This window comes from Sinohyriopsis cumingii, chromosome 15 (genome assembly GCF_028554795.1).
Source record: "Sinohyriopsis cumingii isolate HCF-2022 chromosome 15, ASM2855479v2, whole genome shotgun sequence".
Taxonomy (NCBI): Eukaryota; Metazoa; Mollusca; class Bivalvia; order Unionida; family Unionidae; genus Sinohyriopsis; species Sinohyriopsis cumingii.
In genome coordinates, this window is record NC_142975.1 from 42,220,272 (window position 1) to 42,237,099 (window position 16,828).

The 16,828-nt window shown below is 33.6% G+C and overlaps 1 protein-coding gene across 1 annotated transcript in view; it reads left to right on the forward strand.

The window, feature by feature from the left end:
- Nucleotides 1-10,600, forward strand: part of LOC149781689 (myeloid leukemia factor 1-like) — a 35,305-nt gene extending 24,705 nt beyond the window's left edge. Inside the window, exon 6 of the mRNA XM_089935780.1 lies at nucleotides 5,109-10,600. The gene's annotated coding sequence lies outside the window, so the exon portion shown is untranslated. The remainder of the gene's footprint in view (nucleotides 1-5,108) is intronic.
- The last annotated feature ends 6,228 nt before the right edge of the window (nucleotides 10,601-16,828 follow it).

The window sequence follows — 16,828 nt, forward strand, 5'->3', positions numbered from 1 at the left end:
AGAAAGCTAAATCACCAGTCATGAGTAATATTGAATTATATATGAATTTATTAATGAAAACTAAATTGTCAGTTGTTCAATCACTGAAATATTGAATTATATATGAATTTATCTTGTAACTATTCCTAATTACTAATTAATGCTCACAGTTAATCATTTCCACATCAGTACTGTGTTTTACACATGACAGAACCCTGTATGGCCAAGTGGTCTAAAGTGTTTGCGTTCTCATCTCTATCCAAGTGGGTTTGAGTCTCAGGCTTGGCCAAGGTGGTTATGTGAGAAAGGTTGCTATTAGCTTCCTGTGGGTCAGTGGTTTTTACTGGGATTTTCCTGTGTTCTTCCTACTTCAGCTATACTGGTCACCATGTATAGCTTATCTAATATCTTACACTGAGAAATTGAGTTAAACACTAAACAACAACCATTAATGCACATGAATCAGCTGTGAACACCTGATAACTCAGTTAACACACGTCTCCACAGTTAACATTCATGACTTGACTGTGAACACACATGACTCAACTGTTAACACACAATACCCTGCTGTTAACAGACATGACTCTTAAAACATGACTGTTAACACTCTTGGCTCAGCATTTAACACTCATGACTAAACAAAAGAACTTGATCAGCAAAGTAGTATGAATGTTTTGGATCCATCTTATTTCATACCATTACAACAGACACATCAAGCTATTTTCTTGTTACTTGCTGATGCAGAATGAGTCAAGAACATTGTTTGTCTCATCACAAAATGAATCCTACAAAATTGGTGACAAATATCCTTCAGATTTCTCCTGATGATAAATAAGCTGTAAAGTACTACATAAATCAGTCTAAAAAATAGCCTACAGATTTCTGCTGATTATAAATAGGATGTACAATATTACAGAATCATTGACAAATAGCCTACATATTTCTACTGATTATAACTAGGATATACAGTACTACAGACTCAGTGACAAATAGCCTTCAGATTTCTACTGATTATAACTAGGATGTACAGTACTACATAATCAGTGACAAATAACCTATTACAAATTTCTACTGATTATAACTAGGATTTATAGTACTACAGAATCGGTGACAAATAGCCTAAAGATTTCTACTGATTATAACTAGGATGTACAGTACTACAGAATCAGTGACAAATAGCCTAAAGATTTCTACTGATTATAACTAGGATATACAGTACTACAGAATCAGTGACAAATAGCCTACAGATTTCTGCTGATTATAACTAGGATGTACAGTACTACATACTCAGTGACACATTAGTAACAAATAGACAACAGGTTTCTACTGTTTATAAATAAGTGGTAAAATACTACATAAGACATCCTACAAATTAGGCTTCCCTGGGTAGCTAAGTATTCACAGTGTTGGTTAGCTTTGTTGTTGTTGTAGGGTTTAACGCCATTTTTCAGCACACGATAGGCTATACATGGCGGCCAGTATTAATGGTGGATGTTGGTTAGCTTAATACTGTATGAGATCGATCTTTATCCAGTTATCACTTTGCGATAAAGCTTACTCTTTATACAATTATTACTGTATGAGAAGCAAATTACTTTTTATCCAATTTTCACTGTATGAGATAAAGCAGTGGTTCCCCAACTTTTTGGCTGTGACCCTAAAAAAATTAGTTTTTCTGAGCCTCATGGCTCCATTGACACATTTTGACAAGTTGCCACCCTAAAATAAATCCTGGTGACCCTCCAAAACATCCTCATGACCCAGAATTGGGGCGCAGCAGGGAGGTTTAAAACCACTGAGATGAAGCTCACTCTTTATCAAAGGTTGCAGGTTTTTTTTCTTTCATTTTTTTCTTGAAAAAATCATTTGGATTTATTTGTACAGTATGTGATGGGGGAATTGCATGATCAATTTCAAGTGTTTGTATGCAAGATTAATTGGATGCATAGGAAAAAATGTAGGACCTTTAGGTAATGACATTAGTGATTCAATAAGTTTTATACATTTATTAATACTATAAACAGTTTTAAAAATATATTACCAGATCTCTCTTCACCAAGCTTGAAGACAAAACCAACCAAAAATGTCCTTCACTTAATGGCAATATGAGAATTCATGCACAGATATACAGATAGTTATTGTACATAAGAAGTTGATGATTTGTGACAATCGACACCAGTAAATGATTTATCACAAGGCAGGGTACTGTAATACAGGTAGATGATTTGTGACAATCGACACCAGTAAATGATTATCGCAAGGCAAGGCACTGTAATACAGGTGGATGATTTTGGGACAAAATTGATACCTGTAAATGATTACCATAAGGCAAAGTACATGTACTTGGTACAACAAGATGATTTGTGACACAATTAATACCAGTAAATGATGTTCAATCTTCCATGTGGTCTCAATGAGGTTTCTTGTTACATCATGTTGCCCATTTGCATAGTTGAGTCAAATGACAATTCAGAAAAGACAGGGCAGTGGAGTTAAGAAGGGATTAAGTCCTAAATTCTCATCCTTGTATAATATTTCATTTGCAAATACAGATGATCACAAGGGCCACACCATCATGGGAAAAATTTAGGCATGTCATGAGGATGCACAAATAAAAACAAACGTGTGTCTTGTGAAAATATCATGTTATTTGGCATTGGACCTTGGACCCAATAGAGCCTAACATTATGCATCTGGTCCTGAATTGTGTTGATCCAACATTCAGCTTGAATAAACAGTGGCAATGCATTGACATATCCAGCTTGAATAACCAGTGGCAATGCGTTGACACATCCAGCTTGAATGAATAGTGGCAATGCATCGACACGTACAACTTGAATGAATGGTGGCAATATATGGACACATCTGACTAGAATAAATGGTGGAATTGACACATCCAGCTTGAATGATGGCAATGATGGCAATGACATGTCCAACTTCATTGAATGGTGGAACTGACACATCCAACGTGAATGATGGCAATGAAAATGACATGTCTAACTTGTATGAAAGGTGGCATTGACATGAGGTTTTGTCTGAAGTGTGTATTACAGTATTAGTCTTGAGTGGAAATGGTGCAGATCTGACCACCAACACATTTACATTACACAGAATGACTTTGAAAACCAGATCTACTTGATACTGGGATTATGTCAAAGGTTGCTGCATCATGATTTTGTACTTCATTATAACTTCTACTTATACAACATTAATTTTTTATCAGACTTTTTTAAAGAAATAAATACATAAATATGACAGAATTTAAGTTCAAAAGTCTTGACTTATGTTTTTATCTGTACTGTCTTGTGATAACTGTTAAACACTAATAAGTGTGAATGGATTTTTATCTGACCTAGTTTGCTGGCATTTCTTAAGAATATCTTCAGTGATGCCAGTTGATTTTTTTGTCAAAGAAAACATTTAATTACAGATTTGATAAACACCATACATGTGTTTCGCTGGTCACTTGATTATGTTCTTTATTATGTGAAAAATAGTCTATTTTTTAATTATTGAAGACCAAATGTTTGATAAATTTGCAGATTTTCATCCAGATCTTGTCAAAAGTTTATGCAACGTATCATACATGTTGTAGAGTAGTCTGATAAATTGACCAGTTTGATGAAGGTGTCTGCGACAACAAAATTGGAGTTAGGATTCTACCTGACCAGTAAAATAATGTCACATACAATAACTAGTGTCATTTAGATTAATACAAGATTAGGCATCAGGATGTACTTCAGGGTCATGTCACTATCAGGATGTATTTCAGAGTAATGTCGCTATCAGGATGTATTTCAGGGTCATGTCTCTTTTGGGGTATGTTTCAATGTCCTGTCACTAGCAGACTGCATTTCAGTGTCATGTCACTAATAGGATGCATTTCAATGCCATGTTTCTGTCAGGGTGTATTTCAGTCATGTCACTTGCAAAGTTCATCATAAATTATGTAAATCAATATGACAAATAAATTCTAATGTATGACATGTTTATATTTTAAAAAGTGATTAGCCCCCCCCCCCCCCCCCATGTGATTGGTTTTCTATTGCACTGGTTTACAATTTAGGGTAGGTAGGTATTTGTATTTGGTTGTTTTTGTAAATAAAATTATATACATATTATATTGGTTAGCATTTATAATGTACTAACTGCTTCAAGTACTGGGCAAAACTGGCTCAGTTAGATGCACTGATCAGTTTTTGGGATTTTTTTTTATACTATAGGGGAAAAAAGTATTAGTCTCTGCAATGAAAACAGTGATAGGAAGGTTGGCCAACCGGAAACATAAATTGGGGGGGGGGGTGCTTTAATACCCTCACACTTTTTAGTAAAAGCAAAAGAACCATGATTTTAAATGAAGTAAAGTTTATATAGAGCAGTTCCTTTGATTTGGGACCTTGACTCTAAAACATGCTAGTCAAAGTAATGTTTATCCATACAATCAAATATGATATTACATATATAGGAGGAAAGTCCTCGGTTTTGACTTATTTTGATTATATGACAGCTTAATCTGATTAGAACATGTATATGTTTTATTTCAAGCATTTCCTGGTAAACAGACAATACATGTGACCCAGAAATAAACTTAAATATTCAAGAAGTCACCTTCAGATTATTTTGAAATTTTGTATGAATAAAACGTTTGGATAATCTGAAAATACTAGTACCCATAAACTTGTATACTGATCTCTACTCTGGTCCCAGATTGGGAACCAACTTTGTAAAACAGGTATCATCTCCTGAGGGAGACAAAAGTAAGAAAAAGAATGTACAATTTTGATTAGGCAATGAGTGATCTCTTTTAAGAGGAGACGTGCTTTTGAGAGGGCCATCAGAAAGGGGAGGGTGTGCCAGTGGACTTTTTTTTAAAACCAGTTTTTCAGTATGTATTAAAGTGTCACCTTTTTCTTGTTTAAATTCTTTTTTAAATTTATGACACTGGAGTTGCTTCCATTATTTGTTCTAACCTTTCAGTATTTGAATTGTTTTGTCTGAACATATATCTACCATAGCATTTATAAAAATCTTGCAATTTTGATATTTTATGTCTGCAAAACAGCATAGTTTTGAGTATCTTAATTTTGACCTTACATTTATCATTTTTGTTATCTGTTTTCTCTTTTCAGATCTGTGATAACTTTGACACAGGTTAAATTGTTCTGGATGGATGACTGCAAACCTGATATGTAATCCTGCAAAAGACTTCTGTTTATTAAAGTGTATATTGTCCTTCTACTTCTGTCATATTCTAAATTAATTAATTTTTGCATGCTTTTAATTGAACATTCCAGTTTATGCTGAATGTATTTACACTGATCAACAAACATGGTATCAATCTGGTTCATTTTCTTAGACATATTTAGACAATACACGAGTTGTACATGTATGTATGTATGTAATCTTTATGGGGGGAAAAAAACTTATTAGGTACCTTTTGCTTTTATTTAAAGAATAATTGAAGGAAAAAATCCCAAACAATATTGGACTTTCCATGCCATTAAGATATGCAGACTATCAAAATTTAATACTTGCATTTGAGAATTTTTATAATGAGTATCTGTCAGACTAATCTGTTTGTATAAAGTGTTTGTTTAAAACTTTTTTGTTTACACTTTTGTCGATGCATATCATATGAATAGTTGGACGACTGTCAGAATTTGGAAAACAAGTTCAGATTTGGTCATTTATTTTAATGAAACCATGCAGAAAACTGAATTCCAGACATGTTAAACTGAATTCCAGACATGTTAAAGGTCTTTTTAAAAATACAAAATTATATGAGGTCAAATAAGAATTGATTAGTTTCAAAGTTGGAATGCTCTTTAATAGAACTGGAAGAGATATAACCATGAACGCCACGATACCTGTACCCTACATCTCACTGCTTTACACTCAAATGGTTGCAACAGAGTCTTTGTAAATATTTGTATATATTGTACATAATAAACAAGTTTGGTTTGTCAGTTATATTCATTATAGAATGTGCAAATAAGTGAAGGCCCATACTAGGTCTTGATATGTTTCTAGTTCATGCAGTAACATACATACATATTTTATTGTCAACCTTTTCAGCTTCACACCCTCCATATTAAGAACTTAAATGTTTGTGCATGTGCAACCATCGCCTGTAAGAGTTTTATTTTAAATGCTTGAGTCTGTATTTTTCTTTTGGAAATAAATGCAAAAGGGTCAATATGCACCCTTTAATAAGCACATTGTCAGAAAGTGAGGACTGGAATTTTTTCAAAATGTTTTTAAACGTGTGATGAATTTGTGTGCAAAATGGACTTGTATATGTGCATAAAGGTGCCACAACTCTCCATCATTATAAAACACTTAATATAACACTTATATGGTTCATTTTATGAGTAAGTTTGGTCATTGATCTCATTATAACATAGTTCCGTTTATAAGGTAGTTGTGGTCATTGATATTGTAACATAGTTCCATTTTTATGGCATGTGTATTCATTGATCTCATTTCATTAAATAGTGGTAAGAATACTTCATTGTAGCATGGCTGCACCTATAAATCAGCATAATATACAAGTCGCATGGACTTTGTTATAATGAGGGAAATACTGTATAATGTGCTTCATTTTATTGTGGCCTCACCTCTGAGTTAGTGTCATATACAACTGCAATGGACAGTGTTATAATGAAGGAATAATTTATGATGTACTTCATTGTAATGTGGCTTGGCCTCCAACTGTATAATGTACTTCATTTTAGCAAGACCTCACCTCAGAGTCAGTAGAATCTACGACTCCCACGGGCATTGTTATAATGAGGCAATAATGTATGATGTACTTCATTGTAATGTGGCTTGGCCTCCAACTGTATAATGTACTTCATTTTAGCAAGACCTCACCTCAAGGTCAGTAGAATCTACGACTCCCATGGACATGTTATAATGAGGGAATAATGTATTATATGACTTCACCACAAAGTCCGTATACTCTGAACTTCCCATGGTCTATGCTCTAATGAGATATTGATGTATTATATTGCACTACAATGTATCACATGCACTGGTAGAGGGCTTTCATATGTAGGAGTTGCCTCCCCTTCACATTCATTGTACATTTACTTGATGTAAACATAAATGCATGACAATTACAGTAGAAAGAAAAGTCATTTTAATTTTTAGTGTCATGAATGTGTTGTATATAACATATTTATATGGTCCAGATGAAACATAATTACTGTGTGGCAAAAGTAACCTGTGAATTTTTATCAAGTGTTTTGCGTTTAGTTATTAGTTTGTGTATTCAATTTAATTTTTGTCCCCATTACTCTTTCACATAGTGTATGTATATATAATTGAGTCCCTTGCCAAGAAATACTTGAATAATCATAAACATGGAGACAAAATCCTTTTCCCAAAAATGTCGTGAGGTCACTACAATTTTCTGTTTTGAAATGCAGAAACCCTAAGTAATCAATTTTTTTCAAATTAGTAAGGACCCACTCTAAAGTGCTGGACCCCTGTAATCACCATTTCCAGCAGTTTATGTATCCATTGCTCTGTTGTTCTGTCCATTCACACTTCACTAAAACAATGCAGACCTTGAATATATTTGGATGCCATTTGGTAGGTGAACTGCCTATAGCACACAGATGTCTTTTAAAGATTTCTTCTTTTCAAGTCCAGTTTTGACAGTTTTTGCTCATTTCCCATGCATTTTGAATCTCTATTACAGCAAATAATTGTAACCAGAGTAGCTCAGGAACTTTTTAATGTATTCTGACTGATGCAGTTTGGTATGTTCATTGGCTTGGAGATACAGAGGTATCTTCTTTGAGATTTGTCTTTTCAGCTCAATTTTGGATAAATGTATGGGTTTTGACAATTCTTACATTCACATGGGATATTGCTTGTAACTGACATAGCTCGAGAACTATTGAAACTGTTCTGATGTAAATTTGTAACATAAATGTACACGGCTTTAGTCTCATTGTCTCCATATTTTGACAGTTATGCTCTTTGTAAAGGACATTCTTGTTATCACATGAAAACTTGACTGTTACTTGCAGACAGTATAGTTAAAGAACTGTTCATCATGTCTGTGATGTAATTGGTAAGAACATCGTATTGTACATATAGATGTGTCTTTGGTGAATTTTATCTCATCTAAATAATTTGGATAGAGTTATGGCCCTTGTCAGTCAACTTAATATCTTTACATGGGGTTTTGTCTCATCTAAGTAATTTTACAAAGAGTTATAGCCCTTGTCAATCAACTTTATATCTTTACATGGGTTTTGTCTCATCTAAGCAATTTTGGATAGAATTATGGCTCTTGTTAGTCAGCTTAATATCTTTACATGGGATGTTGCTCATAATCAGCATTATTCAAGAACCATTCATTGTAATCTGATGTGAACATTCTTTTAAAGATGTAGGTGTGTCTTTTAAAGGTTTTGTGTCATTTGCTCCATTTTGGACTGATTTCATGACCTTTGTCAATCCATTTCATATCTATTACATGGGATGTAACTTTTTGGAATGAGTCCACAAATAGTCAGCTATCAAAGATTACATGATACTATTTGTAGGAGTCACATGTTTTCCTGGTTGCCATAAAGTTGCCTTTTTGAGCAAATTGTGACGAGTACAGCAATTTGCAGTGCATTCATTGATAATAGCTCTAGTATTGAGCTCTTTATAAAAATTTAAATTCTTACATTGTTTCAGGTTTACTGTTATATGTGCCAATGAATTCACTCAACACTTGTTATGTTTTCTAGTAAACACTGCTTGACTCGTGTAAAATATGAAGCTGAGTTCTTATAATAAAAAATAATAAAAGAAATAATACAACAAATTTCAATAAATAAAAGAACACAAATTTAACAATTGCTTACAATATTATCAAAATACACAATAAGGGTGCATGCTAATATAAGTAGTTGCTGTTTGGTGTTATAAACTCTGTTTTCCTGAATCATATGACACAGTTTTAACCAGTGAGTATGCCTGTGACAAAGGACTGGTGAAAGTTGGTAATTATATAATGGACAATACAGACATAATATACAAGTCTTGTGACAAAGGCCTGGTGGAAGTTGGTAATTATATAATGGACAATACAGACATAATATACAAGTCTTGTGACAAAGGCCTGGTGGAAGTTGGTAATTATATAATGGACAATACAGACATAATATACAAGTCTTGTGACAAAGGCCTGGTGGAAGTTGGTAGTTATATAATGGACAATACAGACATAATATACAAGTCTTGTGACAAAGGCCTTGTGACAGTTGGTAATTATATAATGGGCAGTACAGACATAATATACAAGTCTTGTGACAAAGGCCTGGTGAATGTTGGTAATTACATTATGGACAAACAGATATAATATACAAGCCTAGTGACAAAGACCTGGTGAAAGCTGGTAATTATATAATGGACAATACAGACATAATATACAAGTCTTGTGACAAAGGCGTGGTGGAAGTTGGTAATCACATAATAGACAATACAGACATAATATACAAGTCTTGTGACAAAGGCCTGGTGGAAGTTTGTAATCACATAATGGATAATACAGATATAATATACAAGTCTTGATGGTGTAAATTAGGGATCAGTTTGTTTAAAATGGCAAAATATTGTTTTTCTTTTACAATGGTATCAATGCACATTTTCTTTTCAGCATCGCAGATGTACATAAGCTCAGTCCATGCATGTATTTTGTTATCATAAGATATAGTAGCATCACAGATTAATGTACATAGACTCAATCTATGCTTTGTAGTTGGAACATGTACATTTTCATCATTATAACTTGAGAACAGCTTGAATACTGCAGTTAATAGGTCAAATTTCCTCCTTGTAGTTGCATTTTCTCTCTAGGTACTGGTAGTTACATAGCATATCATGGAATATAAAAGTCAGTGCACTGATGGTAAGAGTATGTCCAGGAATATACACCTCAAGTCACTGATGGAACAAGTCTTGGAATATAAGACTCAAGTCACTGATAGAGCTAGTCCTGGAATATAAGACTTGAGTCACTGAAACAGGGGGATCACTTACTATTAAGATCATGCGTGCCAGAGATATGTGTTTCTATTGGGACTGTTGGGCCAGAGATATGTGTTTCTATTGGGACTGTTGGACCAGAGGGATGTGTTGCTATTAGTAGTATGTGGTCCAGAGGGATCTCTTGTAATATACTTGTTTTTAAACTTGGTCTGGCAATCATACAATTTTACTTGCTTACTGATCTGGAAAATATGACCAATGAAAGTCTGCATTTGTAAATTTAGAATCTGAATAACATCACTTAAAATCTTGGATGAAGTGTTAAGAGTGGACAGAACATCTGTATCTTTGCTCAGGAAGTAAATGTCTCAAATAGCAGCAAATATTTTGTGGTTTATAAAAATCAAATTTAATTTTTTCTAGTTTACTTTTTTCATACATGAAATTGGACAACTAGGATTTTATTTAGCCATTAAAAAATCTATAAAAGTGCAGTCCATAATGCAAACATATTGATTGTGTTAGCATTTCTTGAAGTTGTAAAAAGAATGTGCACATTTAGTATTCATAGCTAATGTACGGTACTGTAATTTGGTGTAAATTTAATAAATATCTTGATTTTCAATGTATTTTGTCAGCATTTGTCATCTTTTTATCTTTCATTTCATGTTTCCTATTTAATGATTTTCATTAATTCCACGTTCGTATGTTACCATCAGTTACAAAAGGTGAAAATAATTATTTCTCACCAATGCGACAGAAATATATCTGTTTTGCTAACCTTACATTTCTTATCTCAGCCTAGTCGTCTCAGACCCGTCAACTCAGTCAAGGTGTCCACGCGCTCAGAACTACTTTAAAAAACAAACCCTTGTCTTCTGCTGTGATTGATGTAGTTGTTCTAAGATCAAACAACACCAACAAATATATAACAAAAACATAGTAAGGTAAATCCAGCCTTGAGAACACACCTTACAAAAACATTTCGAGAGAGACAAGGACACATACATACAATGTCAAGGTTTTTGGTATTATGCCAGTTCGTTCCACACAGCATGGTCAATTTTATCAATACGCAGGCCTAACTCAATATATTTTCAGGTCAGCATCATTAAATGTAGCTAAAGCTACGTAACTAGTTTTAAATACTTCGTGTGAAACAAAATATATACTGTTAGCTACATTTAATGACGCTAACCTGACAAATGTTAAAGACGGGATAAAATTCTCAATGCTGTGTAAAATGATATATGACAGAAAACACTGATCCATATACATTGACTATATGACTATACATTTCATAGCCTCTCAACTCTTAACAACTGCCGAAAACTTCGTAACAGCCAGAAAATGTGTTATGTCAAACATGTTATAATCTAATTTTGTTAAGCATCTCCATTTTGCCCCAGTTGAATCAAAAATGTACCTATATTAACATTTAATGCCAAATAATGCACTTAACAGCCAGAAGGAATCATATATCCGTCAATACATTAATCCATAAGCATATTTCACGGTAGCACTTGCCATATTTCCAAGACAGAAAAATAAATGTTCAAAGAATCCGTGAACTTGAAAGTTTAGCACGTGGCTATCCGCCAGGGGCCGTATTTGGAGGGTCTTTTTTACACGGGGGTAATTTTACAATCAATATTAAGGACAACGCGAGCATGTCACAGTTTCACCTCCTCACAAGAAAAGGAGTTATATACGATAGTGACACAGATCACTAATTACCCGTGAATAACCCAAGCACGGACACTCATGCTACATGTAAAATTTCGTTATAATAATAGCCTATACACTACAACATAGGCGTGGGCATATTATCGTTTCATTATTTACAATGTAATTTTTTAAACTGGAACTTATGAAAATGAAACATTTTCTTGTAATAAATATTAACTATTCATTGTTAATTTCATATAACATCAATATATTAAATGTGATAATACCTCATTAATATGCAACGTTTTATCTTATTTTGTTTGGCTCACGCATAAAAACTGTGTACTTCGGATGACACGGTAACGCCACAGTCCTAATTATTGTATTAATGCACTGCATGTAAACATTGGCACGTGAACTATATCACAGAAGTGAGAAGTTCTGTTTGATTTTAAAAGAAATTATTAGGTGAGATAAAGAATCTACGTTAGGGTTTGGACCGAGACAAGGAAATCCCAGTCGCGGGGCTACATTATATGTCCCAATCCCCTCGGCAAGCCTCGTGGGGTGACAAATAATATAACCCCTTTACTGGGATTTCCTTGTCTCGGTCTAAACCCCAACATAGATTCTATATTGCGTTCTCATCTTGCCATTTTAAAAGATCATCTTTCAGTTTTATACTAGCACCAGCAATCAGAGCATATATTTTTGTGACGCGTATGCATATGTAAGCTATTTGTTTTCAAGTGCATATATGCCATTCTGTTTGTTGTGAAGGGTATGCATATATACGTCAGTCTATTTGTAGTGTATGCATATATGCGTCTACATCATTATATTGTGATGTGTATGCATATATACATCAGTCAATTTGTTGTGTATGCATATATACGTCTACATCATTCTATTTTGTTGTGATGTGTATGCATATGTATCAGTCTATTTGTTGTGTATGCATATATACGTCTACATCATTCTATTTTGTTGTGATGTGTATGCATATATATATCAGTCTGTTGTGTATGCATATATACGTCTCCATCAGTCTGTAGTTTGTGATGTGTATGCATATATACATGTCTATTTGTTGTGTATGCATATATACGTCTACATCAGTATGTTGTGATATGTATGCATATATACGTCTATATCAGTGTTTGTTGTGATGTATGCATATATACGTCTATATCAGTTTGTTGTGATGTATGCATAAATACGTCAGTATTTCTAATTACTTTGTTTCCCTTTTCAGTATAATAACTTCGTTTTAAACACTCTTCTTAAGAAATATTTTGAATGGCTTTCACTTCAGTTAAGGAAGAAGTCAATTAATTTTGGGGTAAAAATTGTCACTGAATGAATAAACGTGGTTTCTGTGAAAGAACTAGTTCTGCATCATGGACTTGGACTAGACTTTGTGGATGCCCCCCCCCCCCCGCCCCTAGTTGGTCACTGACTAAATAACGAAAAAGGTTTTTGCACAAAAATTTAATTTTTTTTGTGTGCAATATTTCTTCAAAGTTTATGGATTGATTACACTAAGAACAAGAAATGCCTGTTGGTTTTACGGCCAAAAGGTCAAATGACACCACCATGACGGAAAGAAAAAAAATGCATTAACTATCCTTTTCATTTAAATATTTTATGTGTTTTCATTTATTTTATTATTTTGTAGATGATACTCGTTCTTGAAATTTTTCACGATTAAGCAATGATAGTTCCCATTACATATTCTTTTTTTTTTTTTTACATTTGGGGCCTTTAATTAACGTACATAGAGGTCACGACCTTCTTGTTTATGTCAGTATGCTATGTATGTGTATGGAAACATAATACATAATCCGTTTTGTTCTGAATGCTTAATTTATTTAAATACTACTAATTTCATTGAAGTTGTTACATTTACATTTTGGAGGGAAAAATTAAACATTGATGTGTAGTCTATCTAAAGTACCATGGTTTTTGCGTCGCTTTGTTACTTTGTCGGAGCATAGCTTTTCTTTCAACCGAAAAGAAATGGGACTGACAGCCTAATTCATTCCCGCGTGTTTGATTATGGTTGTCTCGTGCCAGATTTTCAGAATATTTTGGTTTATAATCTCTACCAAGGTTTAGATTCCACTGATGCATCTCTTTAAATACGGAAACTGCCTTTTCCTCCTCTTTTTTCCTGTCTTTGTAAAAAGTGAACATTTTATTTATTTAGTATATTTTTTTAATACAGAATTCTTTCTTTCCACGTTGTTGCCGATTATGTGGTTCCATGTCGAAATGTGATCTGTATCAACTGGTGTTGACTAAACAGTGACTGTGACTTTCAAAAGAGAGAAAGAAAGGGGGCAGATAAGGGAACGAAAGTAAAAGGTGGACTATAATGATGTTATGATGCATCTTCGTACATTGGTTTAAAAGTACTAGGCCAATCCCATTGTTAATTTGGTGATAAAAATGCCACCTGATAAAATCATGCACTCTGATAGCAGCATCCAGCTCAATTTATATTGCATTTTATGCGACCTTTCCTCTTCAATTGTTTCAGAGCAGGATATTAGCTTTTTATCTAAGAAATGGAGAGATATAAGTCAGAAAATCTTATCTTGTAGGGATGAAGACATGACAAGGTAAAAGGCGGCAGACATAATACATGTCACTCATGGGTCCCAACTGAAACGTCATTAGCCGTTTCCTTCACATGCTATACAATATATATATATATATATATATATATATATATATATATATATATATATATATATATATATATATAATTGGGTGTAAATGATATCCATTTAAAATACCCTCGCTCCGTGGTTATTAAAATCATCATAACTTCATTGACGTCACAATCACTAGACACCGTGACTTCGGTGACAGCAACAAAAGCAATAGTTTTAGATTGTCAAAATAAAATGATTTTCTTTATTAAAAAGATTATTACACAGTTGCAGGAATGTCACTTACACGTACATGTAAGAATATGTTCTTCGCACATCAGACCGGATATTCACCCAGAAATTTGGCAGGAATCACCATGATTACACCCGAGCCTCTTTCAGAGAATACAAGTTAGTAGAGATGAATTGGAAAGAGACAAAGATGTTCGAAGTAAATGAAGCTCATTGGAGTTCCCTGGTACCGGTCTAATTGGCACGTCTCCCTTTAAGTTAGATCATTCTCATAACTGGTAGTTTGGATGCTCCCCTGAACTGCATTAATTAGTTAGGAGCTTCAGATCAGTGCATCATGGGAAAGAAAGTATAGATTTTCCATACATTTCATTCAGTAGGAGGATGATAGCTATCTGCAGCCTCACAATGTAGTGTGAAATGGGGATTTCAGAATTTAATTACTGGTCATGTTTTAACACCTCTTCCCCATGGCTGTATTCCGTGGAGATTTGTTTTCACAACAGGTGCATCTGTGGTTGTAGCCTGCGTGAGCTCCGCCGCAGGGATCTGAGACAGAGCTGTCTTATTAATATTCTCCTGCGAGAAACCTGATGCTTTTCGATCGCAACTCTGTTATCAACATCAATAGCATTATCTGGGTCATGAATTTGTCCTATTTTTGTATGGAGATTTCGTTTATGTCTGCCTCAAAAAAAAGAATCTGAAAATTTATATGACCGGGTCCACAACAGCCAAACTTCGCCACCGTCTTTTGTAATCTCAAATTTTTTATTGGTGGACGTGACGTTCGATAGTGTTTACATTTTTAGGGAGATCATATCTCTCTCTCTCTCATATATATATATATATATATATATATATATATATATATATATATATATATATATATATATATATAATTCAAGCCAAAACTAAATACAAACACTAATGTCATTCTCATATGCCTGCAAGGAGAGAGAGAGGAGAGCATTTACGAAAAGTTTAATCCCTTTATATATATATATATATATATATATATATATATATATATATATATATATATATATATATATATATATATATAAACAAGTATTCCGTGACGATGGATTCATATATATAATTTTAAACCAACTTGGAATATATAAAATCTTTGTTTCTTATATGTAGAAGAAGACAGATTTTTTAGTGAGGACCAAGCTCTCTAATGTATGATGGAGTGCAAACATTTTTATTTTCACTTTGACGAATATTTCATTTAGTAGTCTTTTCTCCAGCTTCAGCGAACTATTTAATTAATTTGTTTTGCAAGCTTACAGAATCGCTAAAGTACGATATATAAACAAATGATGAACAGATATGTGAGGAATTAAATTATGTGGCGCGTGTATATATATATATATATATATATATATATATATATATATATATATATATATATATATATATATATATCCCTAGATAACTACATGATATATTTCATTGTGTGGTACAAAAAGAAACAAATCTTAACGAGTTGCGAAGACGCGAATTAACATATATCGTTATTTTGATACCGCGAGATGTAATATATCCGGTATTGACGAGGGATTTTTAAAAAAATTATATGTCAGAATTGTCCCAGAATGGAAGCTTATAAGAATAAATCTACTTTTCAGTACAACACCATACCCGTACCTCCATTTTGTAAATTCACCTCACTGTCATCAAAGAGGATCGTATCGTTGCTTAAAATTGAACTGTCAGTCATACATGTAGGATAATTTATAATGATACTAACACATGTAAGACTGACAGACACATTGTAAGCTACGGTACGAACCCCTTTGACCTTCATAGGCTGCTCATCTTAATATAAGCGACTTTGGAGAACAGTTGGATTGGGCTGGCCTAATCTGTCTTAGAAAATTACATTTTTTGACATTCTGTACGCTATCTTACCCAAGTCCGATTCAGCAATGCATCGGAAGTGAAGGTAGTAAGGAGGAATAACTTAAGAGAAACTCGAACGGCGTCTAGTCAAATTTCTAGAGCAAAAACTAATTTCTATGTCTAAAAGATAATGCAGTTTCCATTTCTAGCTGAAATGCTCATTTTTCTTGCTAAGGTATATTTCACACTTAAGTATAAAATAAACCGCTACTTTCAATCTCAACTACACCCCCACCCCCCGTTATCGATCTCCAAAATAATACCCGAATACATAATACATTGATTTCGCATACCTGTATATTCATTTACAGCTAAAAATAGATTTACCGAAGCTTTCCACACGGGTGGTTTGTTTTCAAATTGAG